The sequence below is a fragment of the Phyllobates terribilis genome, unplaced genomic scaffold, assembly GCF_046119375.1.
Source record: "Phyllobates terribilis strain yellow unplaced genomic scaffold, ASM4611937v1 Scaffold_3__8_contigs__length_932513732, whole genome shotgun sequence".
Classification (NCBI taxonomy): domain Eukaryota; kingdom Metazoa; phylum Chordata; class Amphibia; order Anura; family Dendrobatidae; genus Phyllobates; species Phyllobates terribilis.
This window is the reverse complement of record NW_027362763.1, coordinates 259222387-259249871: the sequence shown is the minus strand read 5'-3', so window position 1 is coordinate 259249871 and position 27485 is coordinate 259222387.

Here is a 27485-nt window from a genome sequence, read left to right as displayed (position 1 = left end):
TTACAAACAGAGTGATCTATTTCAAGTGTTTATTTCTGTTAATGTTGATGATTATGGCTTACAGCCAATGAAAACACAAAAGTCATTATCTCAGTAAATTAAAATAATTAACAAAAAACACCTGCAAAGGCTTCCTAAGCATTTAAAAAGGTCTGTTTCAGTAGGCTCCACAATCATGGGGAAGACAGCTGACTTGACAGATGTCCAGAAGGCAGTCATTGACACACTCCACAAGGTCCCAGAGTTCCAATTTTCATTTGTAAATCAAGGTCCCAGAGTCTGTAGGAAGAGGAGAAGCACACAATCCAAGCTGCTTGAGGTCTAGTGTGAAGTTTCCACAATCAGTGATAGTTTGGGGAGCCATGTCATCTGCTGGTGTAGGTCCACTGTGTTTTATCAAGACCAAAGTCAGCACAGCCATCTGCCAGGAAATTTTAGAGCACTTCATGCTTCCCTCTGCCGACAAGCTTTTTGGAGATGGAAATTTCATTCTCCAGCAGGACCTGGCACCTATCCGAACTGCCAAAAGTACCAATACCTGGTGTACAAACAAGACATAGAGAATCTATGGGGTATTGTCAAGAGGAAGATGGAGACACCAGACCCAACAATGCAGATGAGCTGAAGGCTGCTATCAAAGCAACCTGGGCTTCCATAGCACCCTCAGCAGTACCAAAGGCTGATCGCCTCCATGCCACGCCACATTGATGCAGTAACTGATGCAAAAGGAGCCCCGACCAAGTATTGAGTGCATTTACTGAACATACATTTTAGTAGACCAACATTTCGGATTTTAAAAACATTTTTCAAGCTGTTGTTATAAAGTATTCTAATTTACTGAGATAATGACTTTTGTGTTTTCATTGACTGTAAGCCATAATCATCAACATTAACAGAAATAAACACTTGAAATAGATCACTCTGTTTGTAATGACTCTATAGAATATATGAGTTTCACTTTTTGTATTGAAGAACTGAAATAAATTAACTTTTGATGATATTCTAATTTAGTGAGATGCACCAGTATGTGTTTTGGGGGTGTTTTAAATGGATTAAAATATGCATTATGAGGAAGAAAAAGCAGCACAGAAAGAAAGTGCACACCCAAACATAAAAAATAATAATGGGATAAATATGGTTTTATTGATGAACAAAAAAGTGCTTACAAACATAAAAGGTTAAAAACAAGTAAAAACACAAAAAATGACAAAAAGCAGGGGATGGACATAATAATTCAAATAGTACATCGATACATTGATCGGAGCTCCACCCTCAGCTGTTAAAGGCACATGACAGCTGATTAAATCAGCTGTCTTGTGCGGGGAAAAATGCCGGCTCAGCGTCGGAGTCCGCATCAAAGTCAAGGACACGAGATATGATGTAAATATATATCATATGTCATGAAGGAGTTAAAGACAGGGAGCCAACATATGAGGTATTATTATGTCATGGTCGGTAAGAGGTTATGGGAGAGTTGGACTACTACTAATAATACATAAAGTTTGGAATCTTAGTTAGAGTTAAGCTCCGTATTATACATAAATTTTGAAGCATTGTTTGGGCACATATGTCAGGGTATGATAAAGTATCGCTTGCCGGCGAGCTGCCATAGGCGGCGCACATCTCGGCGCAGAGTGCCTTCGTGGTGCTGCGGAGTCCCTGGTTTCTTGGTGCTGTGGAGTTCCTCCACATATTTTGTGACATTGCGACGTCATCGCGTATGCGCCGGCATTCATGTGCACCCCTTTTTAATAAAATGAATTAAATGGGCTTGAGGTGGATGATGATGATTTGGGGGTGTGGGACGGGGACAATGAATGATGATGTATTGAGGTGGGTGAAACGCAATAATCATGAATTGAGGGGATGGGACAGGGGACAGTGAATGACGATGCATTGAGGTGGAGAGAGAGCAATAATGATGAATTGGGGGTGTTGAACGGGGACAGTGAATGACAATGTATTGAAGTGGGGGAGCGCAATAATAATGAATTAATGGTGTGGGGCGGGGAGAGTGAATAACGATATATTGAGGTAGGGGAGCGCAATAATGATTAATTCTGGGTGGGGGACAGAAAATGATGAATTGATGGTGGAGGACGGGGACAGGAGACAGAAAATGATTGAAGGTGGGGGAGCAAATGATGATGAATTGAGGGTGAGGGTGGGAGAGAGAGAGGACAAGAAATAATGAAGTAGGGTGGAGGGGGGTATGTAAATATAATGAATCGGGGGAGCGGGAGGTGTACAGTGGTGGGCGGTGTTGTGGATGCAGGAGTGCGGCTGGTATTGAATTGGGGGAAAGAGTACAAATGCTAATTAATTTATATATTTATTGGGTGGGGAAAGTGGCTATTTATAGTTAGTGGGGGCTGAGTGGTGGATTACAATTTATATTTGGAATGGTGGGTTGCATAATAATTATATATTAATGGTGGATTCACGTCTGTATTCAGCTGCGTAGTGTAGAAGTTGGTGAAAAATTGGGGAATGTGTGCTTGAAGTGGTGGTCTAGATAACTGTGTGTTATTTTATGCAGAGACAAGTCCTGGCTGGAAGAAGTGATGGTGGTCTGTGCTGGATGAAGAAGAAAAGCGAAGATGAAGGACTTCAACTAGAGACGGCACCGGTGAGTCAGTGTGTTACCTGTACACTATACGCTGTATACTATGTACAGAGCTCCTCTGTATAATGCCACTGGCGATCCCTGTATTACCTGTACACTGACACTATATACAGAGCTCCTGTCTATGTCAGTGGTGATCTCTGTATTACCGGTACACTGACCCTATATACAGAGATCCTGTGTATTATGTCATCAGTGATCACTGTATTACTTGTACACTGACACTATATACAGAGCTCCTGTGTATAATGTCACTGGTGATCACTGTATCACCTGTACACTGATATTATATACAGAGCTCCTGTGTATAATGTCACTGGTGATCACTGTATTGCCTGTACACTGACACTATACACTGTATACTATGTACAGAGCTCCTGTGTATAATGACACTTATGGTAATATTAGGGCAGCACAGTAGCTCAATGGTTAGCACTGCAGCCTTGCAGTGTGGGGGTCCTGGATTCAAATCCCACCAAGGACAACATCTGCAAGGAGTTTGTATGTTCTCTGGTTTCCTGCTACACGCCATAGATATACTGATATGGAATTTAGAGTGTGAACCCCAATGGGGACAGTGCCGATATTGTCTGTGAAACACTGTGTAATTAATGGCGCTACTTAAGTGAGTAAAATAAATAAATAAATATTAGTATTGTGTTTTTTTACTAATGATCAGTATTGTAGTATTCTGTCACTGTGTATTCGGTAATATGTGGTCTGGTCATGATGTGGTGGTATTAATTCCTTGTATGTGGTATTATTTGGTCACTATGTGGTGGTAATATGTGGTTTGGTCATGGTGTGGCGGTATTTGTCCCTTGTATGTGGTATTATTCAATGACTATATGGTGATAATATGTGGTCTGGTTATGGTGTGACATTTGTCCCTTGTATGTGGTATCATTGGTCATTTTAAAAAATGTATGTGACACATTCCATTAAAGAAAAATAAATAAAAATATGCCTAAAAAGAGTATTGGATATTTTAAGAAATGTTTAATAGGTTAGAGTAGAGTAGAGCCCTGCTAAAGAGTCTACCTTGTCATGGTGGCAGCTTAAAAAATCTTTTGGCCAAAACAAAAGCTAATGGCTATGTATGTGATATGGTGTTCGATGGGAACTGTTAATGTGTGATTGGTGAGGATGTGGTGCAGAAGTGGAGTTTTTCCAAGAGTGTGGGGTGGGACTGTGGAAGGTTCGAGGGGTGGAGGCAGAGCTGGGGTGGAGCCTGGGCAGAGTCTCAAGGGGACCCCAAAATTTTGCCAGTATGGGGCCCTGAAATTCCTGGTGGCAACCCTTAGAATATGTATTGTAGTGTGTGTGTTTTAGCGTACTTACCTATCAGCACCTTCTGCTTTTCTTCTCAGTGATGTCACCCCTCATCAGACCAGCCAGCTTACTATGTGCTCTATGTGTGTCGGAAGTCTCTATTACAGTATAAGCCTATGAAGTCTCGTTCTGACGCTACATAGAATTACATTGTAAAAGCCACTTCTGGGTCACACAGAGCGTGCTGTGACCCAGCCAGTCTGCAGAATGGTGATTTCACTGTGAAGAGGAGAAGAATGATGCTTGATCCCAGAAAGAGTGGCGTTGGATGAGTATATTTATGTACATTACATGCATATATACACTCATTTAATAAAAAAAATTGAAAGGGCTTCTTTAAACTGATTTAAAAGGGTTTTTTTTTCCAAAGAAAGAAATCATAAATTAGTTTGTAATAACAAGTTACATAACAGACTAAAATGGCTGTATTTGCCAAGTGTCCCATTCCCCCAACAGCCGCTTTATCCCTGTACTCAGCAGCTTTGTTTCTAGTCCTCTTCTTGACAAAAGATAATGTTTCCTTTGTTGATATGTGAACAAAACCTTGTGTGAAGGGGAGTCCAGATTGACTACTAACTAGAAAGCTGATCGAGTCATGCTTTATTAAGTATATAAATTTCTTCACTCAGCATATTTTGGTCTTTTAGGAACGCACATATTTCAGTCACTTTTAGTGCATGTCATTTTAATTCCTATACATCTGTTATACTTTTTTAAACTTTTTTTTATGTTCTCTATTTTTTTTTTTAGTTAATTTTTTATTCCACATTTTTTCACATAAATCATGTTACTCCTTATAATTTACCTTACAGGTAAAAAAATGGCTACAAGAAATGAATTTTCATACTGTATTGTAGAGAATGGAAAGAACTTGAATCACAGTAATTTAACCATTTAGATGTTGCTGTCAATAGTTAACTGCGGAGTCTAAGAGGGTTTGTTCTGTTACCCCATTGGCATTCCTGAATCATGATGAGAGGTGCTGATTGGTTGTCATGACAACCGGGAGTCTGACAATGACAATATTAAATTTTCTCATATCTTCTCTTATTATAACCCCTTGAGAAAGTGGCTAACTAATAAGTGAAATGCACGTCAGGGTTCTTTTAATCCATCTCTCCTGTCAGCTGGTACCCACCACCCCATACCGGTAAGAGTAAATCCCCCCTTAGCCCATTTTGACAATTACTAGTGTCACATTTTGGTTATATTACTATTAACAGAGGCTATAGCTCACTTACCTGCATTGGTGGGTTCCAACTTGCCTGCACTGCACTTTGCTATTTAGACATATATCATCTTGTGTGGTTGTTGTGTACTATGTCTGACATTTTTTCATTTTTTTGTCATGAAATTCTCTAATATGTTTGATAGTTTTCAATGTGTAATAAATATGAGGCTTGATACCAATACAACTCTGTTTCCTCCAAGTTAATGATTTGTACATATGAGTTGGTGCATTTTGGTGATTCACGGCACCCATTGGTGCCCTGCTCTTCGTGTTTTGTGCATTATATTGGCTTATTGTGTACTTAGATAGATAGATATATGCTGCAGATAGATAGATGGCTGTGACTAGAACAGTGATAAAATTTCTCACATATACAGTACAGACCAAAAGTTTGGACACACCTTCTCATTTAAAGATTTTTCTGTATTTTCATGACTATGAAAATTGTACATTCACACTGAAGGCATCAAAACTATGAATTAACACATGTGTAATTATATACTTAACAAAAAAGTGTGAAACAACTGAAAATATGTCTTATATTCTAGGTTCTTCAAAGTAGCCACCTTTTGCTTTGATGACTGCTTTGCACACTCTTGGCATTCTCTTGATGAGTGTCAAGAGGTAGTCACCGGAAATGGTCTTCCAACAATCTTGAAGGAGTTCCCAGAGATGCTTAGCACTTGTTGGCCCTTTTGCCTTCACTCTGCGGTCCAACTCACCCCAAACCATCTCGATTGGGTTCAGTTCTGGTGACTGTGGAGGCCAGGTCATCTGGCGTAGCACCCCATCTCTCTCCTTCTTGGTCAAATAGCCCTTACACAGCCTGGAGGTGTGTTTGGGGTCATTGTCCTGTTGAAAAATAAATGATGGTCCAACTAAACGCAAACCTGATGGAATAGCATGCCATTGCAAGATGCTGTGGTAGCCATGCTGGTTCAGTATGCCTTCAATTTTGAATAAATCCCCAACAGTGTCACCAGCAAAGCACCCCCACACCATCACACCTCCTCCTCCATGCTTCACGGTGGGAACCAGGCATGTAGAGTCCGACTGTTCACCTTTTCTGCATCGCACAAAGACACGGTGGTTGGAACCAAAGATCTCAAATTTGGACTCATCAGACCAAAGCACAGATTTCCACTAGTCTAATGTCCATTCCTTGTGTTCTTTAGCCCAAACAAGTCTCTTCTGCTTGTTGCCTGTCCTTAGCAGTGGTTTCCTAGCAGCTATTTTACCATGAAGTCCTGCTGTACAAAGTCTCCTCTTAACAGTTGTTGAAGAGATGTGTCTGCTGCTAGAACTCTGTGTGACATTGACCTGGTCTCTAATCTGAGCTGCTGTTAACCTGCGATTTCTGAAGCTGGTGACTCGGATAAACTTATCCTCAGAAGCAGAGGTGACTCTTGGTCTTCCTTTCCTGGGGTGGTCCTCATGTGAGCCAGTTTCTTTGTAGCGCTTGATGGTTTTTGCAACTGCACTTGGGGACACTTTCAAAGTTTGCCCAATTTTTCGGACTGTCTGACCTTCATTTCTTAAAGTAATGATGGCCACTCGTTTTTCTTTATTTAGCTGCTTTTTTCTTGCCATAATACAAATTCTAACAGTCTATTCAGTAGGACTATCAGCTGTGTATCCACCTGACTTCTGCACAACACAACTGATGGCCCAACCCCATTTATAAGGCAAGAAATCCTACTTATTAAACCTGACAGGGCACACCTGTGAAGTGAAAACCATTTCCAGTGACTACCTCTTGAAGCTCATCAAGAGAATGCCAAGAGTGTGCAAAGCAGTCATCAAAGCAAAAGGTGGCTACTTTGAAGAACCTAGAATATAAGACATATTTTCAGTTGTTTCACACTTTTTTGTTAAGTATATAATTCCACATGTGTTAATTCATAGTTTTAATGCCTTCAGTGTGAATGTACAATATTCATAGCCAAGAAAATACAGAAAAATCTTTAAATGAGAAGGTGTGTCCAAACTTTTGGTCTGTACTGTACATGACGAGGTCATGTAAGTTTTATTTGAATAGTAGGGGGCCTCTTTGAATGTAATACAGGATACAGTAGCCCTTGTTCTAATAGCAGTTTCACACTCACAGAGAAATGTGCAGGACACATGTATACAGTCATATGAAAAAGTTTGGGCACCCCTATTAATCTTAATCTTAATGTTTTATAAAAATTGGTGTTTTTGCAACAGCTATTTCAGTTTGATATATGTAATAACTGTTGGACACAGTAATGTTTCTGCCTTGAAATGAGGTTTATTGTACTAACAGAAAATGTGCAATCTGCATTCAAACAAAATTTGACAGGTGCATAAGTATGGGCACCTCATCAGAAAAGTGACATTAATATTTAGTAGATCCTCCTTTTGCAAAAATAACAGCCTCTAGTCGCTTCCTGTAGCTTTTAATGAGTTCCTGGATCCTGGATGAAGGTATATTTGACCATTCCTCTTTACAAAACAATTCCAGTTCAGTTAAATTTGATGGTCGCCGAGCATGGACAGCCCTCTTCAAATGATCCCACAGATGTTCAATGATATTCAGGTCTGGGGACTGGGATGGCCATTCCAGAACATTGTAATTGTTCCTCTGCATGAATGCCTGAGTAGATTTGGAGCAGTGTTTTGGATCATTGTCTTGCTGAAAGATCCATCCCCTACGTAACTTCAACTTTATCACTGATTCTTGAACATTATTGTCAAGAATCTGCTGATACTGAGTGGAATCCATGCGTCCCTCAACTTTAACAAGATTCCCAGTGCCGGCATTGGCCACACAGCCCCAAAGCATGATGGAACCTCCACCAAATTTTACTGTGTGTAGCAAGTGTTTTTCTTGGAATGCTGTTTTTTTGCCGCCATGCATAACGCCTTTTTGTATGACCAAACAACTCAATCTTGGTTTCATCAGTCCACAGGACCTTCTTCCAAAAGGAAATTGGCTTCTCCAAATGTGCTTTTGCATACCTCAGCCGACTCTGTTTGTGGCGTGCTTGCAGAAACGGCTTCTTTTGCATCACTCTCCCATACAGCTTCTCCTTGTGCAAAGTGCGTTGTATAGTTGACCGATGCACAGTGACACCATCTGCAGCAAGTTGATGCTGCAGCTCTCTGGAGGTGGTCTGAGGATTGTCCTTGACTGATCTCACCATTCTTCTTCTCTGCCTTTCTGATGTTTTTCTTGGCCTGCCACTTCTGGCCTTAACAAGAACTGTCCCTGTGTTCTTCCATTTCCTTACTATGTTCCTCACAGTGGAAACTGACAGGTTAAATCTCTGAGACAGCTTTTTGTATCCTTCCCCTGAACAACTATGTTGAATAATCTTTGTTTTCAGATCATTTGACAGTTGTTTTGAGGAGCCCATGATGCCACTCTTCAGAGGAGATTCAAACAGGAGAACAACTTGCAAGTAGCCCCTTTAAGTAGCTTTTCTCATGATTGCATACACCTGGCTATGAAGTTCAAATCTCAATGAGGTTACAAAACCAAAAAAAGTGCTTTAGTAAGTCAGTAAAAAGTAGGTAGGAGTATTTAAAACAAGAAAATGATAAGGGTGCCCATACTTATGCACCTGTCAAATTTTGTTTGAAAGCAGATTGCACATTTTCTGTTAGTACAATAAACCTCATTTCAAGGCAGAAACATTACTGTGTCCAACAGTTATTACATATATCAAACTGAAATAGCTGTTGCAAAAACACCAATTTTTATAAAACATTAAGCTTAAGATTAATAGGGGTGCCCAAACTTTTTCATATGACTGTAACATACAATAAAATTGACTTTATTGATTTACATTTTAAAAATACACATACAGTAAATCCATACAAATATACAGACAAAACAAGAAAACACATGGGTCAGTCAAGCAGGGTACAAAATGAATAATTCAAAAAGTGCTCTGAAGGGATAAAACTCCGATGGTAAAACTATGCCTTATAAGTATGCCAGCATGGCCTCATATAAACCCAGGAATGCTTACCCCTCAACCCTATTCCAGCCAAAGAGGTATAAACAAAAATAATTAACAAAATATTGTAGCTGAGAGGTTAAGTCATTTGCTGATGCAACCAAAAACACCACATGCACGCTCTGCCAACTGCTTTGTTACCCCAGATGACACATTTGATGAAAAGTGCATTTATTTGTGTATTTTAAAAGTACATATCAATAGTTAATTTTGGTACACACTACACTTGTGTCTGAAAACATGACATATACTGTGTATAAACATAAATATACACAGTGTATGTAATATTTTTGGTATAGAGTAATCATTTATAAAAAAAATACCAAGCCAAGCTATGTAGACTTTCTCCATGCTTAGTGAAATAAGTAAAATAATGTCATTAGCATCACAAAAAATTAGATGTACAAGCACAAGCAGATGTCGAGTTAGCTGGAAACAGTGTGGTTTTGTGACGCAAAGAGACGTTAATGGGACAAAAGAGGCATTGTAATTATTGTCTTCATAACCTTCGCAGAGGAGAAATACAAGTACTTTATAGTGAAAACTGTTCATTGAATGAGACAAAATAATATATAAATTTTCACAGTTATACACAGAGTGGAAAAGCATAAGATTTTTTATATGACTTCTTGGTGTATGCAGTAAATTGGCAGTTTTGTCGAATATATTTGTGTTGTTTTCTTCAGTGTGGAGAGAAAATGATACTGGAAGCTTTAATAATATATGTTTGTTTTGGAAAAAAGACAAGACAAATATTGAATGGGAGATAGCACATTAATTGTACTGCAGGTGTTTGTCTAATAGAAGCGGTCATAACCTGTACTTGTTACAAATGCCTTGCGCCTTAGTAGTACGAGAAAACATAGGGATTACTTAAAAGCTAACACAGCTGTCAAAAGAAAACTATGGAATTATTATATTGCTGTACATGGTTGGCTAGATATAGGAATGGTTAAATACTACTGTGTATTACCCAGATAAATAGTGCCTTAGAGCTACCAGAAAATCTTCAATAGAAATGGTTCCATTCAATGATGTTATGAAGTGCCCAGATACTATGATGGTGAACAGTACCCAAAAAGTGATGCTATAAGCCAGATATATGATATACATAGAGTGGTTACTTGCCATATTGAGCTATTCATATTGTGCAGTGCTACACTGTGCCTAGATAAATAATGCATATAAAGGCTATGCAGTTTCTTACAGTGTCTAGAGTCACCATCCAAGACCTGTAAACGAGAGAAAAAAAAAGTGTAGGGAACCAAGATGCTGATGGACAGTATTCAGAGATAGATGAGAAGAACAAAATTCCTTTATTAGCACAAGTGAATTTGTTTTCTCCGTGAGTATGGCATTCTATGGTGACTAGAAGAAAAACATCCAACAAAAAAAGCAATACTCCAGGCATGAAATAGTGCACATTGACAATTTTGAAAAACTACAGGTCCATCTTTAATATGTCAGAAAGATACAATACATGGTAGCCAGTCTTTAAAAAGACTATAAAATTAAACAGGAACCACAACTCCTAGAGACTATAATGCTCTCCAAAACCAGTAAACAAATCCTTTAAAAAATTATAGATGTTAGAGCCCAGCTAAAGAATATGGCACTAAAACAATACTATGAAAAAGCTAATAAACCCCACACATTATTAGCTAAACTACTTAGAAATCATACGGAACAATCTTCTCTTTACGCTTTACGTAAAAGAAATCAAATAACATATGACTCAAAAGAAATAGCAGATATATTCTATGAGTATTTCTCAGAACTACAGTTGTGCTCAAAAGTTTACATGCCCTGGTAGAATGTTTCATTTCTTGGCCTTGTTTCAGAGAATATGAATGATAACAAAAAACCTTGTTCTCCACTCATGGTTATTGGTTGGGTGAAACCATTTATTGTTAAACTATTGTATTTTCTCTTTTTAAATCTTAATGACAACCAAAAACATCCAAATGACCCTGATCAAAGCTTCACATGCCCTGGTGATTTTGGCCTGATAACATGCACAGAATTTGACACAAATGGGTTTGAATGGCTACTAAAGGTAACATCCTCACCTGTGACCTGTTTGCTTGTAATCAGTGTGTGTGCATAAAAGCTGAATGAGTTTCTGGGATCCAGACAGACTCTTGCATCTTTCATCCAGCCACTGACGTTTCTGGATTGTGAGTCATGGGGAAATCAAAATAATTGTCAACGGATCTACGGGAAAATGTAGTTGAACTGTATAACACAGGAAATGGATACAGAAAAATATCCAAGGAATTGATAATGCCAGTCAGCAGCATTCAAACTGTGATTAACAAATGGAAAATCAGGGGCTCTGTAAAAACCAAACCACGGTCAGGTAGACCCACAAAAATTTTGGCCACAACTGCCAGGAAAATTGTTCAGGATGCAAAGAAAACCTCACAAATAACATCAGCTGAAATTCAGGACTCTCTGAAAACTAGCGGTGTGGCTGTTTCAAGATGCACAATAAGGAGGCACTTGAAGAAAAATGGGCTGCATGGTCGAGTCACCAGAAGAAAGCCATTACTGCACAAATGCCACAAAGTATCTCGCCTACAATACGCCAAACAACACAGAGACAAGCCTCAACACTTCTGGAACAAGGTAATTTGGAGTGATGAGACCAAAATTGAAATTTTTGGCCACAACCATAAAGGTTACATTTGGAGAGATGTCAACAAGGCCTATGATGAAAGGAACACCATTCCTACAGTAAAGCATGGAGGTGGATCGCTGATGTTTTGGGGATGTGTGAGCTACAAAGGCACAGGAAATGTGATACAAGTTGCAGGAAAGATGAATGCAGCAGGTTATCAGCAAATACTGGAGGAAAATTTGCACTCATCAGCCTGGAAGCTGTGCATGGGACGTACTTGGACGTTCCAACATGACAACGATCCAAAACACAAGGCCAAGTCAACCTGTGATTGGCTACAGCAGAACAAAGTGAAGGTTCAGGAGTGGCCATCTCAGTCTCCTGACCTCAATATCATTGAGCCACTCTGGGGAGATCTCAAGCACGCAGTTCATGCTAGACAGCCCAGGAATTTACAGGAACTGGAGGCTTTTTTGCCAAGAAGAATGGGCAGCTTTACCATCTGAGAAAATAAAGAACCTCATCCACAACTTCCACAAAATACTTCAAGCTGTCATTGATGTTAGAGGGGGCAATACATGGTATTAAGAACTGTGGTATGTGAACTTTTGATCAGGGTCATTTGGATGTTTTTGGTTGTCATTAAGATTTAAAAAGAGAAAACACAGTAGTTTGGCAATAAATAGTTTCACCCAACCAATAACCATGAGTGGAGAAAAAGTTTTTTTATTATCATTCAATTTCTCTGAAACAAGGCCAAGAAAGGAAAAATTATGCCGGGGTATGTAAACTTTTGAGCACAACGGTATACTCACTTCCTAACCTCTCTGACCCTAACCTCACTACAAGGGATAATCTCATTAGTTATTTTCAAAACTCATGCCGCCTACCCACTCTCAATACAGAGGCAACTACAGCCCTGAATGCGCATATTACAGAGGAAGAGATCTAGGATATAATCCAACATCTACAGGAAAACACGGACCAAGATGGTTTACCCTACTTATATTATAAAACCTTCCAAAATTAAGTTCTTCCTACCCTGATGGGTAGGAATTTAAACTTTCCCTTTTTGCGGATGACATGCTCTTAACTCTTACCAACCCCCACCTTTCTCTTCCTAACCTACATTCCCTTCTGGTAAAATTTAGTAATCTGTCACGTTACAAAACGAATAAAACTAAAACTAAAACAGAGGATCTCCCAGTAAATATTGAGATACCCAATTGAATCTCCCCCGCAACAATTTCAAATATCACTGGAAAGATGATAATCAGAAATATGTGGGAATTAATCTCACAACTTAATTTTCAACTCTATATAAAAGTAACTTTCCAACACTTTATAAAGAAATCCGCTCCCTCTTGACAAAATGGATGTCTTTACCTTTATCTCTGTTTGGCTGTATTTCAGCAATAATAATTACCATCCTTCCAAAACTACTATGCTTACTTGAAACCTTACCCATACCTGGTCCACTCAGAGAATTAAAATCACTTCAAACACCTATTTTGAAGTTCATATGGGCAGAGAAACATCACAGAATCTCAATTTCAATCATGCTGATGAATAAAAATTCAAGTGGTTTGGGTGTACCTCACTTTGTACACTATTATTGAGCTACTCATCTCTGGAGAATCCCAGTATGGTCATCTAAACCCATCTGTACAAAATGGATGGAAATTGAAAAATTCTGCCACATCCTAACTCTCTGATATGGAAAGGCCCATATTATCCCCCTTCAAATGAGGCCCAGGGAACCTTACCAGAGATATCTGGAAGACTTGTTCTAAAAAAATAAAATTGTCATCCACAAGTTTTCCCCTTGCATTCTTCTTATTTCATCCAAATTTCCCTGATGGCTTACCTTCATATTTAAAAAGTATATGGACCCATACCCGTCTGTTTAATTTTGCAGATATAAATAATAGTGATGAGCGAGCATACTCGCAAGTACTCGGTACTCACCCGAGCATCTCAGTACTTGAGATGCTCGGAGCTCGCCGAGTGCTTCCGAGATGCTCGGGCGAATGTTCGGGTCCCCTCCCTGCATGTTTGGCACTCTTTAGAGCGCCAATCAACATGCAGGGATTGTCTGCCACACACTGTAATGCCGCAGCCATGTTGGTTGTGGCATTACAGTGATTGGCTGGCAGCACAGCGTCATCAAGTCTATATCTGACCTGGCGCCACTTTGCTCGTCAGTCTACTCCTCAATTAGGCAGTGTAGGGGGAGGTGCTGCTGAGCTAGGGAGAGATTTGGTTGTTTATTAGTTAGTGTAGGTGTTCCACAAGATTCTCTACACATATCCATCTCAACTAACAGTCCTTCTGAGGAATAATCCAGCTGCAGCGATATCAGTGTAAGGCAGGCAAGGGTATATAGCAGACTGCAGTGCACATAGCAAGAGGGTCCATTCCAGTTCTGTCTGCTGGTGCTTTTACAGATATTATATTTGTAGAAATAGCCCCAGGTATGAGGGGACAGGAATATTTATTTTTATCTTAATCCTGATTATTTGCTTAAAAAGCAATCCAGAGAACACCGTTTTTCTGCGCCATTTGCTTGTTGGCACTGCAGAATACAGCCAGGTCCTTTCCATATTACAGCGCTAAAAATCCAGCGATTTAAAACTCTGGTTTGTCCATCACACGGATCACATATAATTGCGCTGAAAATTCTGCCATTTCTGGCCTCCATTGAAATTTTGTTGCAGTGTGTCAGTGAACTTATTGACACGAGGTCGCTGTTAAAAATAGTTACCTACAGGCCAGCTATTTAAAACTGTGGTTTGTCCATCACACGGATCACATATAATTGCGCTGAAAATTCTGCCATTTCTGACCTTCCTGTCCCAATTACTAGGGGACCGCAGAACACGACTATTGAATACAGAGCAATGTGAAAACGTTATTGGTTGGATAGCAGATAATGCTTCCAGTCACTTAGCCACCACCACAACCTGTCTTCCACACGGTCAAGTCTCAGTAATAGTACAACTGTTAGGTCTTCCCGAGTCTGGTTGTCTTGTAAAGACTTTGCCGATAACCCCAAAAAGGCCATTTGCACCACCTGCCAGGCCAGCATCTACAGGGGTAGCAAAACTACCAGACTGACCACCACCAGCATGATCAGGCACATGGCAGCAAAGCACCCGACTTTGTGGGCTGAATCCCACGGTCCAGGAACAGTGTCTGCGGGTGACACCATTGCTTCTTCTGCTGTTGTGCATGAAAGTCAACCCCTGTCCACAGTGAAGCTGTGTTACACAGCGATACGCGTGGGGCTTATCAATCGATCCACACATGATCCATAAGTGGTGATATGGCTATGTATATACAATGATTGGTTTTACCAATCGACCCTCATCTGGTTATTGGGCAGTGATATAATTATTTATATGCATTTGATTTGACTGTGATATTGTTTATTTGGACTATGTTTGAGGGACACAGATTCATGCAATTGCTATATGCAAGGTTAGTCCACGGTTTGGGCTGATATATAATGAGGGCTTACAGTGTATATTGAGTAATATTGGAGCACTGTGATATGAAATGTGAAGCTCTGAACTGAATATTGGCATTGAGGATAGATGATATTTATTATTATTGTGAATTTTTATATATTTTCCTCGCAATTAATTGTATATGATTATTATATGAATATAAATTAATTATTATATCTATATCCTGTATACAGCCAATCATGCATTGTGGTATTTGGGTGTTGTTAATCATGTGTGTTGTGTTTTAGTGTTTTTAAAAGTGTATAATAAAGCTTGTATATTTTTTTACTTAATATGTATTGAGGTGTGCGCATTTCTACATATGTACCTTCCTGTTTCTCTTGGCTTTGGTTTAAATGTTTGGGTACATCATGACGCACCCTAAATTTGTGATGGGGCTGTGCATCCTTTTCTTTAGTTTTTTCATTTTAGAAAGTCAGCTACACCTTCCACCGCTCTTGCCTTGCTTCAGCAGCGTTTGCAGCTTCCGGGTCACCGACTGGTGTGCGATGTCCCCACGTGTTGGAACTCTACACTGCAGATGTTGGGAAGGATTTGTGAGCAGAAGAGGGCAGTTGTTGACTACCAGGGAATTGCATGTTTCGCCCCCAGCAGTTCGCCTCCAGCAGTTCGCCCCCAGCAATTCGCCCCCAGCAATTCGCCCCCGGGTACATTTCGCCCCCGCACATTTCGTCCCCAGCATTTGGCCCCCAGGATGTTTTGCCCCCGCATATTTCACCCCCGCACATATCGCCCCCGGGGGTGAACTGCTGGGGGCAAATTGCTGGGGGCGAACTGCTTGGGGCAAACTTCCTATAATCGACTACCAGCATCAGGAAGGCTATCAGTATTCAGTTCAGACTCCACACATAAGACCTCATGAGTGGGCATGGATGTCAGACATCTATACCATCCTCCAAAACTTCGAGGACTCCACCAAGATGGTGAGCGGTGATGACGCCATAATTAGCGACACCATCCCGCTTCTCTGTCTTCTGAATTGCTCTCTGCTCACAATCAAAGAGGATGCATTGCAGGCAGAGCATGTTGAGATGGAGCAAAGAACTATACAGGGTGATTACACACATGATTACACACAGCCCAACCTCATCTCATCCCAATGTGGATTGGATGACAATGAGAAAGAGAAGGAGGAAGAGGAAAAGGAAGAACAGGAGCTAGTTTCATGCGCTATAGACGCTACTATCTGCACAACTGTCACACCATCTGTTCAGTGTGGATGGCCTGAGGACAGGGAGGAGGAGGAGGAGAGCATGGTCAGTCGTCCTCTTGGTGAGGACACGGAAGTCTTGCCTGTTAGCAGTCAGGCACGCATGGCTGAGTTTATGTTACACTGCCTTTTGGGTGACAGTCATTACTGGTTGGTGACACTTCTAGACCCACACTACAAGGAGAACTTTATATATCTTATTCCTGAGGCAGACTGGTCTACAAAAATGGGGCAGTACCAGAAGGCCAATGTTGCAAAACTTTTAAAAAAATTCCCATCTGAAAACGCTGGCGGCAGAGGTCACAGTTCGTTGGACAACCAAGGACTACAGGCGAGAGAGACATAAATCCAATCCAGCAGAGGCAGGGGAACACTGTCAAAGTTCTGGGAGAGTTTTCTTAGCCCCTCCCATCGAACAGGCCCTGAGGGGCGGGCACTATCACAAGGAGTGCATAGATTGGGAAGATGCTGAGGGAGTACCTTGCCAACCGTACCAACTTCCTCTGTGATTCCTCTGTGCCTTAAAATTACTGGGTATCCAAGCTGGACATGTGGTATGATCTGGCTCTCTACGCCTTGGAGGTCCTGGCCTTCCCTGCCGCCAGAGTTTTATCAGAGCGGGTTTTTAGTGCCGCTGGTGGAATTATAACTGATAAGTGCATCCACCTGTCAACTGAAAATGCTGACAGGCTGACTTTTATAAAAATTAACAAGGGATGGATTGGGCCAGACTTCTCAACAACACCGAATGATAGCAGCATAACATAAACTCAAATCCAGTGTCTTTTTTTGGGAGATGTATTCCCATGCACCTTTTCACACCCACACATGGGTATACGCTTCCTGATTTTGGCTATTTGCTCTTGTCCTCCTCCTTCTCCTCATCCTCAGCCTCCACCGCCATATCACCAGGGTGACCATGGTCCGTGATGCAACACCCACATAATTTTTTTAAAGGGTGTTTATGATGCCCGTAAAAAAAAAAATTCTACAGCATGTTCATGTATACCCCCCAGTGGTAAATGTTTGTCAGGGCATACACTTAGTGCATGGGCATTATAAGTATAGGAGACCCGCTCCTTTCAAATGGGAACATTTTTTTATGAGGCCCTCCTCCACGTCTTTTCCAAGGTGCATTGGAGTGCCTCTCAATTTTTGGCAGCCCTTGCATTCACTGCATAGGCTAACACTATGGGAGACCCACTTCCTAATAATGGGAACATTTTTTCATGAGGTCCTCTACGTCTCTTCCAAGGGACATCGGAGTGCCTCCCAAATTTTTTTTCAGCCCTTGCATTCACTGCATAGACCAACACTATGGGTGACCCACTTCCTTATAATGGGAACATTGTTTTCAGGAGGCCCTCTGACCTCCATGTTTCTTCCAAGGGGCATTGGAGTGCCTCCAAATTTTTGGAAACCCTTGCATTCACTGCAAAGGCACACACAATGGGAGACCCACTTTCTAATAATAGGAAAATTGTTTTCAGGAGGCCCTCTGACCTCCAGGGCTCTTCCAAGGGGCATTGGAGTGCCTCCAAATTTTTTGCAACCGTTGCATTCACTGCATAAGCAAACACAATGGGAGACCCACTTCCTTTTAATGGGAACATTTTTTTTCTGGAGGCCCTCCTCTACGTCTCTTCCAAGGGGCATTGGAGTAGGTCCAAATTTTTGGCAGCCCTTGCATTCACTGCATAGGCAACCAGTATGGGAGACCCACTTCCTAATAATGGGAACATTGTTTTTAGGAGGCCCTCCTCTAAGTCTCTTCAAAGGGGTATTGGGGTGCATCCAAATTTTCAAAGGGGTATTGGGGTGCGTGCAAGTTTTGGGCAGCCCTGCCACTCACTGCATACGCAATAACAGTATAGGAGACCCATGCTTTAGTAATGGGAACAACAAAGCATAGCCAGCTGATGGCTCTCTAAGAATAGTGAGGGCCAACTGCTGGCCCTTTAGGAATAGTAAAGGCCACCTGATGTCCCTATAAAAATAGGCTTTGTGACTTTCAGAGTTCCTCCTTCATAAATGAAACAGGATGTGTCTGATCATGTCTCACACACCACATGGCCAGATAAGGTTATAAAATGTTAAAATGACATTTCCCGGTGAATGCATTTGTCACGGTTGAAAGCAATGCAAAAGTATTTTTGGTTTTGGTTATTTATTTTTCCTTATATACAAGTCATTACCCTGGAAAGGATGTTCCTTAACATATTTCCCAGGAAAATCCATTTTGGTTTCATTTTTGTATGTTTTATTGTGAGTCCTTAAAAGTGGCGTAATACCTCTGACAACGTTGTTGACATCAGTGACCTGGGAGTCAGAAATGCTTCCAGGGGTTTTTCCCATGCTGTTCCCATGTAATTTGAGCACCCTTCTCATTGATTTGGGCAATTTGTAGGCCTTCTGCAGACAGCCAGGGGGAGCCGCCTGGGAAATGCTCGAGTTTCCCGTAGACTTGCATTGGGCTCGTTGCTCGGGTCGAGTACCCGAGTATTCCAATGTGCTTGACCTGATGATGAGATGAAGTCTGGGTTATCTGTACATAAACGCTCGTTATTTCAATACATTAAGATTCTGCATTTTGCATCATCCTTATTTCACACCTTACAGGTTTCCCATCCAATGCCCTTTGTATGTCTGTGTAGAATTGGCCCGTTGATGATGAATATCATACTGCTACTAATGAAAATAGGGTTGCGAACCCCCTTGGGATGCTTTCTGGATACCCCTGAATATTTGAAAACCAGCTTACTCATTCTCCTCCTCATCTTTACATCCCAATAATTACATTTATCCTTTTCCTTATCTGTCTATTGTAAGCCTTGTACGTCTTCCCCCATTCTCAGATTGTTAAGTATCAGAATTTTTGGTTAATATCATAATCCAATACATATCTATTATGTATCTGGTTTAATCTGTTTTCATTGAAATCTTGTTGTATGCTCATATACTTGCCTTTTTATTTTTCTTCTTAAAATTGATATTTTGTGAAACATAAAAACGTTACAATAATAATTTACAATTAAAAAAAGATACAATATTACAATCATTATTAAAATTTCTCAGAAACAAATAAATGAAAACATTACCATCAGAGATAACTCCTGCTAAGATGAGGAAAACCTTTTGAGTTACTTATTTTAAGTAGGATATAGTTTGCAATTCTTTGTCAGATTTTTGTCCTTTTTGGAACAACTGTGAAATAATTAAAAATGTTAAACATATTGACTAGTGATGATTAAATCTTTTGAAATTTGAATTTGACAGGTTCAACAAATTTTTCTCAAAAATTCAATTAGCAGCTAATCAAAATTAGCTAAAAATTGTAATACTGCAAAGCCTCCAATCGCCCTGAAAATACAGTCTGAGGTATACAGTGCTGGCCAAAAGTATTGGCACCCCTGCAATTCTGTCAGATAATACTCAGTTTCTTCCTGAAAATGATTGCAATCACAAATTCTTTGATATTATTCTCTTCATTTAATTTGTCTTCAATGAAAAAAACACAAAAATAATTGTCCTAAAGCCAAATTGGATATAATTCCACACCAAACCTAAAAAAGGGGGTGGACAAAAGTATTGGCACCCTTTGAAAAATCATGTGATGCTTTTCTAATTCGTGTAATTAACAGCACCTGTAACTTACCTGTGGCACCTAACAGGTGTTGGCAATAACTAAATCACACTTGCAGCCAGTTAACATGGATTAAAGTTGACTCAACCTCTGTCCTGTGTCCTTGTGTGTACCACATTGAGCATGGAGAAAAGAAAGAAGACCAAAGAACTGTCTGAGGACTTGAGAAACCAAATTGTGAGGAAGCATGAGCAATCTCAAGGCTACAAGTCCATCTCCAAAGACCTGAATGTTCCTGTGTCTTCTGTGCGCAGTGTCATCAAGAAGTTTAAAGCCCATGGCACTGTGGCTAACCTCCCTAGATGTGGACGGAAAAGAAAAATTGACGAGAGATTTCAACGCAAGATTGTGCGGATGGTGGATAAAGAACCTCGACTAACATCCAAACAAGTTCAAGCTGTCCTGCAGTCCTAGGGTACAACAGTGTCAACCCGTACTATCCGTCGATGTCTGAATGAAAAGGGACTGTATGGTAGGATACCCAGGAAGACCCCACTTCTTACCCCGAGACATAAAAAAGCCAGGCTGGAGTTTGCCGAAACTTACCTGAGAAAGCCTAAAACGTTTGGGAAGAATGTTCTCTGGTCAGATGAGACAAAAGTAGAGTTTTTTGGGAAAAAGAATCAACATAGAGTGTATAGGAAAAAAAAAGAGGCATTCAAAGAAAAGAACACAGTCCCTACAGTCAAACATGGCGGAGGTTCCCTGATGTTTTGGGGTTGCTTTGCTGTCTCTGGCACTGGACTGCTTGACCGTGTGCATGGCGTTATGAAGTCTGAAGACTACCAACAAATTTTGCAGCATAATGTAGGGCCCAGTGTGAGAAAGCTGGGTCTCCATCAGAGATCATGGGTCTTCCAGCAGGACAATGACCCAAAACACACTTCCAAAAGCACTATAAAATGGTTTGAGAGAAAGCACTGGAGACTTCTAAGGTGGTCAGCAATGAGTCCAGACCTGAATCCCATAGAACACCTGTGGAGAGATCTCAAAATGGCAGTTTGGAGAAGGCACCCTTTAAATATCAGGGACCTGGAGCAGTTTGCCAAAGAAGAATGGTCTACAATTCCAGCAGAGCATTGTAAGAAACTCATTGATGGTTACCGGAAGCGGTTGTTCGCAGTTATTTGGGCTAAAGGTTGTGCAACCAAGTATTAGGCTGAGGATGCCAATACTTTTGTCTGGCCCATTTTTGGAGTTTTGTGTGAAATGATCAATGATTTGATTTTTGCTTCATTCTCTTTTGTGTTTTTTGCTTGCAAGCAAAGATAATAATACCAAAGAATTTGTGATTGCAATCATTTTCAGGAAGAAACTGAGTATTATCTGACAGAATTGCAGGGGTGCCAATACTTTTGGTCAGCACTGTACTAGCAATGTGATCTTACCATACAAATGGATAGTAGTAACCAACAATCCATTTAAGAACATGGTACACTGACAGAGTTTTAATATTTTCTAAATTAAAAATGAAAAAAAGGTTTCAAAATTATTCCTTGTACAGTAGCACGTAAAAGTTTGAACTTGCTTAATTGTTCACAATAACAGTAATTTAAATCAGGGGTGCCCAAACTTTTAGATGTCTCTGTAGTTATTCGTAATCAAACAGACTATTCTTTGCAAAACACTGGCTTTAAAACTGACAGTGTCTCTGTCAGAGATAACATCATCCTGCTATATGCCAGATATTCCATAATGAACTCTGCTTCCTCCACACTAAAATGTTTACCGAAGGCAATGGAAGACAATCGTGGACTCCATTTGATAATTCTACTGCCTGGGTGGCAGGTGCCAGTCAAGATGATGCTTCTGCTGCTAGCGACTTCCTCATTCTTAGTTGTGGTATGGGATTTCTTTCTTTTACACTACCTGGTCCATTGCCATTGCCACCTTTTCATTTACCATATATTTTGTATAATTAACTATTGACAATCTTTTCAACTTCAATTTTGCAGCCTTTTCCAAAAAGGACATTACACAAAATCCTAGAAAGGTAGGCACACATATAAAAGGCAAAATGTGGCAGCAGGCCGCAGTATTTGTGTGGCATGTATGGTTGTCAAATGGGACTAGTAAAACAGATGTACAAAAACCAACATACACAGTCAAATGTTTATATTTTTAAAACTTTTTTTATTTTTTTACAAAATTCAACCCCTTTACCAAATATTATGTGATAAGAAATGCCATGTAGCTACACATTCATAAAACAGCATGTATATTAGTGTGGCATGTAGAGATGTAAAATTTGACTAGTAAAACAGATGTGCAAAAAAAGTTGCTTCTGACACACACACTTTGTGAGGTAGAAAGTCTGCATTTGGTGGATTTTCTTTCGTATTTAAAAAAAATATTCCCCCTTTCATAAAAATAAATTGCACAAGAATTACAAAACCTCAGTAATCACTTGTTACAAGCAAGTACACAGTCTCTGACTGACACTGATTCAGATTTTTTTTTTCTGAAAAAAAAATTGTGCTGCCTTGTTGCTGCTGTCCAGTGCATTATGAATGAAGAATATTTGTAATTGTAATTCAAATTCAGCAGCACACCATATTACTGATCAATCATACTGAATCTGTCATCGCTGCTATCTATTTTTCTTTTACCCTATTAATTAAATCTATGTATTAGTCTAAGGCTACTCTGCTTATCTTCTTCACAGCAACAGTTGTACAACACATTACTGTGTCACGTATGTCCTATGCTTTAGAGCTTTCTCTTTCTATTTCTATTGCTGACCTCTGAGCTCAGACAGCCTTCTACTCTTCTAAATCACCCTAAAATTGCTGCTGCATTCCATGCCTTAGATTTTTTACAGGCTATAAGAGATTTTCCTGATTTGCTGCGCTATACTATGTGATTTAATAGCTTCAAGGCATTATGGGGAAGCTCATGTGGTTGCACCTAAGATCATGTCAGCAATCTTCTGCAATGTGTAAAAGAGCGGGCATTATTTTTCACATAAGTCGAATCACACAAACTGTTCAAAATTCAAACTGTTCAAAATTTCCTGTAGCTGAGAATTTCATAATAATATTCAGCTAGAATTTGAATTGCATTAAATCGATTCACTCATCAATAATATTGACTTTTTGAAAAAATGTAGTACATGGAAATAATACATGCCACATAAGGGTGGATCACAGAAAGCAAAAAAAGCAGCAAGCCAAGGTTCATCTCCAGTTTCATGTGTGGAAAACAACTATAAGGCTGTGTTCACACGATGCGTATTTCATGCGTTTCCGCGGCGTTTTTGCAGTTGCGTAAACGCTGCGGAAACGCATGAAAAACGCATGGTAGAAGGGAAGCAATGTTCCCCAATGGAAATCCGCATGTGCTGTGCCCATGATGCGGATTTTTCCGCAGCGTTAACGCTGCGGTCAAAAATCCGCAGCATGTCAATTAATTTTGCGGAAACGCGGCGATTTCGCCGCCATTGACTTGCATTAGAACGCGCCAATTCCGCAAGACAGCATTTGTACTTGCGTAATTGGTGCGTTCTAATGTGCGGATGGTACCCGGGTGTGGAGGAGAGGAGAGTCTCATCCACACCCAGGTACCATTAAAAAAGCTGTAAAAGAAGAATAAAATAAAAAATAAATGTATTCTTACCATCTGTCGGCCCGCACAGCGCTCCCGCTTGGTTCCCGGCACTTGCAGTGAGTTGTAGGACCTGCGGTGACGTCAGAGTCATGTGACGGGTCACGTGACGCTGACGTCGGCAGGTCTTTCAATTCAAAGTTGCCGGCGAGGGAGAACAGATTGAGCAGGACAGCGCGGGCCATCGGAGGTAAGTATATACACTCTCTCGGTTCACACTGTATAAATCCATGCTGTTTGCATGGATTTATATAGTGTGACCTAGTTATCAAGCACTTTCCAAGTGATGCTAAAATCGCCTGGAAAGCGCTTGTCAATCTGCATGCGGAAACGCATGTGAATCTGCATGTGGATCCGCATGTATTCTGCAGGAAAAACGCATGCACAATCTGCATGCGTTTTTTCTGCCAGGGAGATGCAGAAATGATGCAGAAATTTTCTGCTTCATTTCTGCATCGTGTGCACATACCCTAAGTGTTAGCTGTAATAAATTACTTGTGTATTGTAATAATATGTATTGCTGACTGGCGTTAAGGTGGAAATACATTTTGAATCTGAGTCACTAGCTATGATACTGTTTCCCATGGTAATAACTTGAAATGATCTTTATAAAATATTTCTGTAATGATGCTCATTAGAACGCTGAGACTCATTTCCTCTGTTCATTAGGCATATTAGACTACTCATGTGTCTGCATTTCAATTGGGATATATGCAGAAAACTAGCACAAAAAAGAGGAGCAGCTGTCTATAACAACTTATTTATTAGGTGCCATACATAAAAAAGGAAAGTGTCGCTGATTTGCTATTATGTTTGAGTTGTCGTTTTACATTGCATATAAAGAAAATAATCCCATGTTATATTAAAGGGTTGTGCCTAGAGATAATCAAATATTTTGAAATTCGAATTTGCAAAAGTTGAAGAATTATTTCTCAAAAACTGATTTGTAGCAAATCATTTCACAGCAAATTGCAATACTGCAAAATCTTAAATTGCCATAAAAAGGCACGTGTAACACTCTAATATCCCCTAGGATTGTATCCAACCCCTTTCAAGCTTTTTTTTTTTACCACAAATGCAGCTCTATTACTGTCAGTGACCTCACCATAGAAATGGATGGTTACCTGGTAATAACCAACAGATCAGTGCACTAACAGACTTTTCATGTTTTTTTAAATTAAAACCGGTCCAAAAATTATCGGTCTTAGTCATTTGTGATCAGTCAGACTATTCTGACTACAACTAAGGGCAAGTGCAATGCAAGAAAACATCGCATTGCACACTGACTATTGTTATTCAATGAGGCAGTGCCAATCTGCGATTTTTTCCTCAGCTGTAATTGAGCAAAGAAAAAATTTGCAGCATGCTGCAAGTGGATGCGAGAATTGGATCATACTCTCCAATGCAAGTCAACGGGTGAGAGAAAAAAATCAGATGGCACGTGGACCATGCGTGTGCTGTCCGATTTTTATACACATATCTCAAAGGACCCATGAAATTTCATCAGCAAAGTACAGTAAATTCACAGCCACAACCCTGAAAATAGATCGATGCTTGATAGATACAGTGGGGAAAATAGGTATTTAATACACTGCCGATTTTTAAAGCTTTCCCACCTACAAAGAATGGAGAGGTCTGTAATTTTTATCATAGGTACACTTCAACTGTGAGAGACAGAATCTAAAAAAAACCCCAGAAAATAACATTGTATGATTTTTAAATAATTAAATTGCATTTTATTGCATTAAATAGGTATATGATAACCTACCAACCAACAAGAATTCTGGCTCTCACAGACCTGTTAGTTTTTATTTAAGAAGCCCTCCTGCTCTGCACTCATTACCTGTATTAATTGCACCAGTTTGAACTCGTTACCTGTATAAAAGACACCTGTCCACACACTAAATCAATCACACTCCAACCTCTCCACCATGGCCAAGACCAAATAGCTGTCTAAGGACACCAGGAACAAAATTGTAGACCTGAACAAGGCTGTGATGGGCTACAGGACAATAGGCAAGCAGCTTGGTGAGAAGGCAACAACTGTTGGAGCAATTATTAGAAGACGGAAGAAAGACAAGGTGACTGTCAATCTTCCTCGGTCTGGGGCTCCATGCAAGATTTCGCCTTGTGGGGTAAGGATAAATCTGAGAAAGGTCAGGAATTAGCCCAGAACTACACAGGAGGACCTGGGCAATGACTTGAAGAGAGCTTGGACCACAGTCTCAAACATTACCGTTAGTAACACACTACACCATCATGAATTAAAATCCTGCAGGGCACGCAAGATTCCCCTGCTCATGCTAGCACATGTCCAGGCCCGTTTAAAGTTCACCAATGACCATCTGGATGATTCAGAGGAGGCATGGGAGAAGGTCATTTTGTCAGATGAGACCAAAATAGAACTTTTTGGAATCAACTCCACTGGCAACGAAGATGAGTACAACCCCAAGAATACCATCCCAACCGTAAAGCAAGGTGGGGAAAGCATCATACTTTAGGGGTGCGTTTCTGCATATGGGACAGGACGACTGCACTGTATTGAAAGGAGAATGCGGTCATGTATCCCGAGATTTTGGCCAACAACCTCCTTCCATAAGAGAATTGAAGATGGTTTGTGGCTGGGACTTCCAGCATGACAATTACATGCAGCTACAGCAACTAATGAGTGGCTCTGTAAGAAGCATTTCATGGTCTTGAAGTGGCCTAGCCAGTCTCCAGACTCAGTGTTGCCCAGTGACAGCCCCGAAACCCGAAATATCTGGAGAAGATCTGTTAGGAGGAGTGGGCCAAAATCTCTGCTGCAGTTTGTGCAAACTTGGTCAAGAACTACAGAAAATGTCTGACCTCTGTAAAACAAAGGTTTCTTTACCAAATATTAAGTTCTGTTTTCTATTATATCAAATACTTATTACGTGCAATAAAATGCAAAATAATTATGTAAAAATCATACAATGTGATTTTCTGGATTTTTTTTAATATTCTGTTTCTCACAGTTGAAGTGTACCTACTATAAAAAATACAGACTTCTCAATTCTTTGTAGGTGGGGAAACTTGCAAAATCTGCAGTGTATCAAATACTTATTTTCCCCACTGTATTTAGATAGAATAGATAAATAGAATAGATAGATATTCTGTAGATATATAATATCACAAGCCCCCACATATAATAAACTTGCACCCTTTAGGGCCTTTCATGTGGCACTAAAGGGTGTGTAGCTTTGTTTAACCAAATAAATAATTAAAAAAAGATGTGGGGTCCCCCCTATTTTATGAAACCAGCAAAGCTAAAGCAGACAATTGTGGGCTGATATTATCAGGCTGGGAAAGTCCATGGTTATTGGCCATTCCCACCCGAAAAATACTAGCCTGCAGCTGCCCCAGAAGTGACGCATCATGTTAGATGTGCCATTTCTGGCATTTTGCCCGGATCTTCCCTATTGCCCTGGTGTGGTGGCAATCAGGGTAATGGTAGTTTGGGTTCAGGTTAGCTGTGATTTGTCAAAAACGTCAACTTGTCTCGCAAAAAACAAGCTATCACATGACTCTGTCAGCAGAAATATAGAAAAATGATAGCTCTCAAAATATGGCGAGGCTTTTGCAATGAAAAGTGTCTTTTAGTGTGTAATAGCAGCCAAACATAAAAAACCCGATATAAATTTGGTATCGCTATAATTGCACCGACCCAAAGAATATAGTCATCT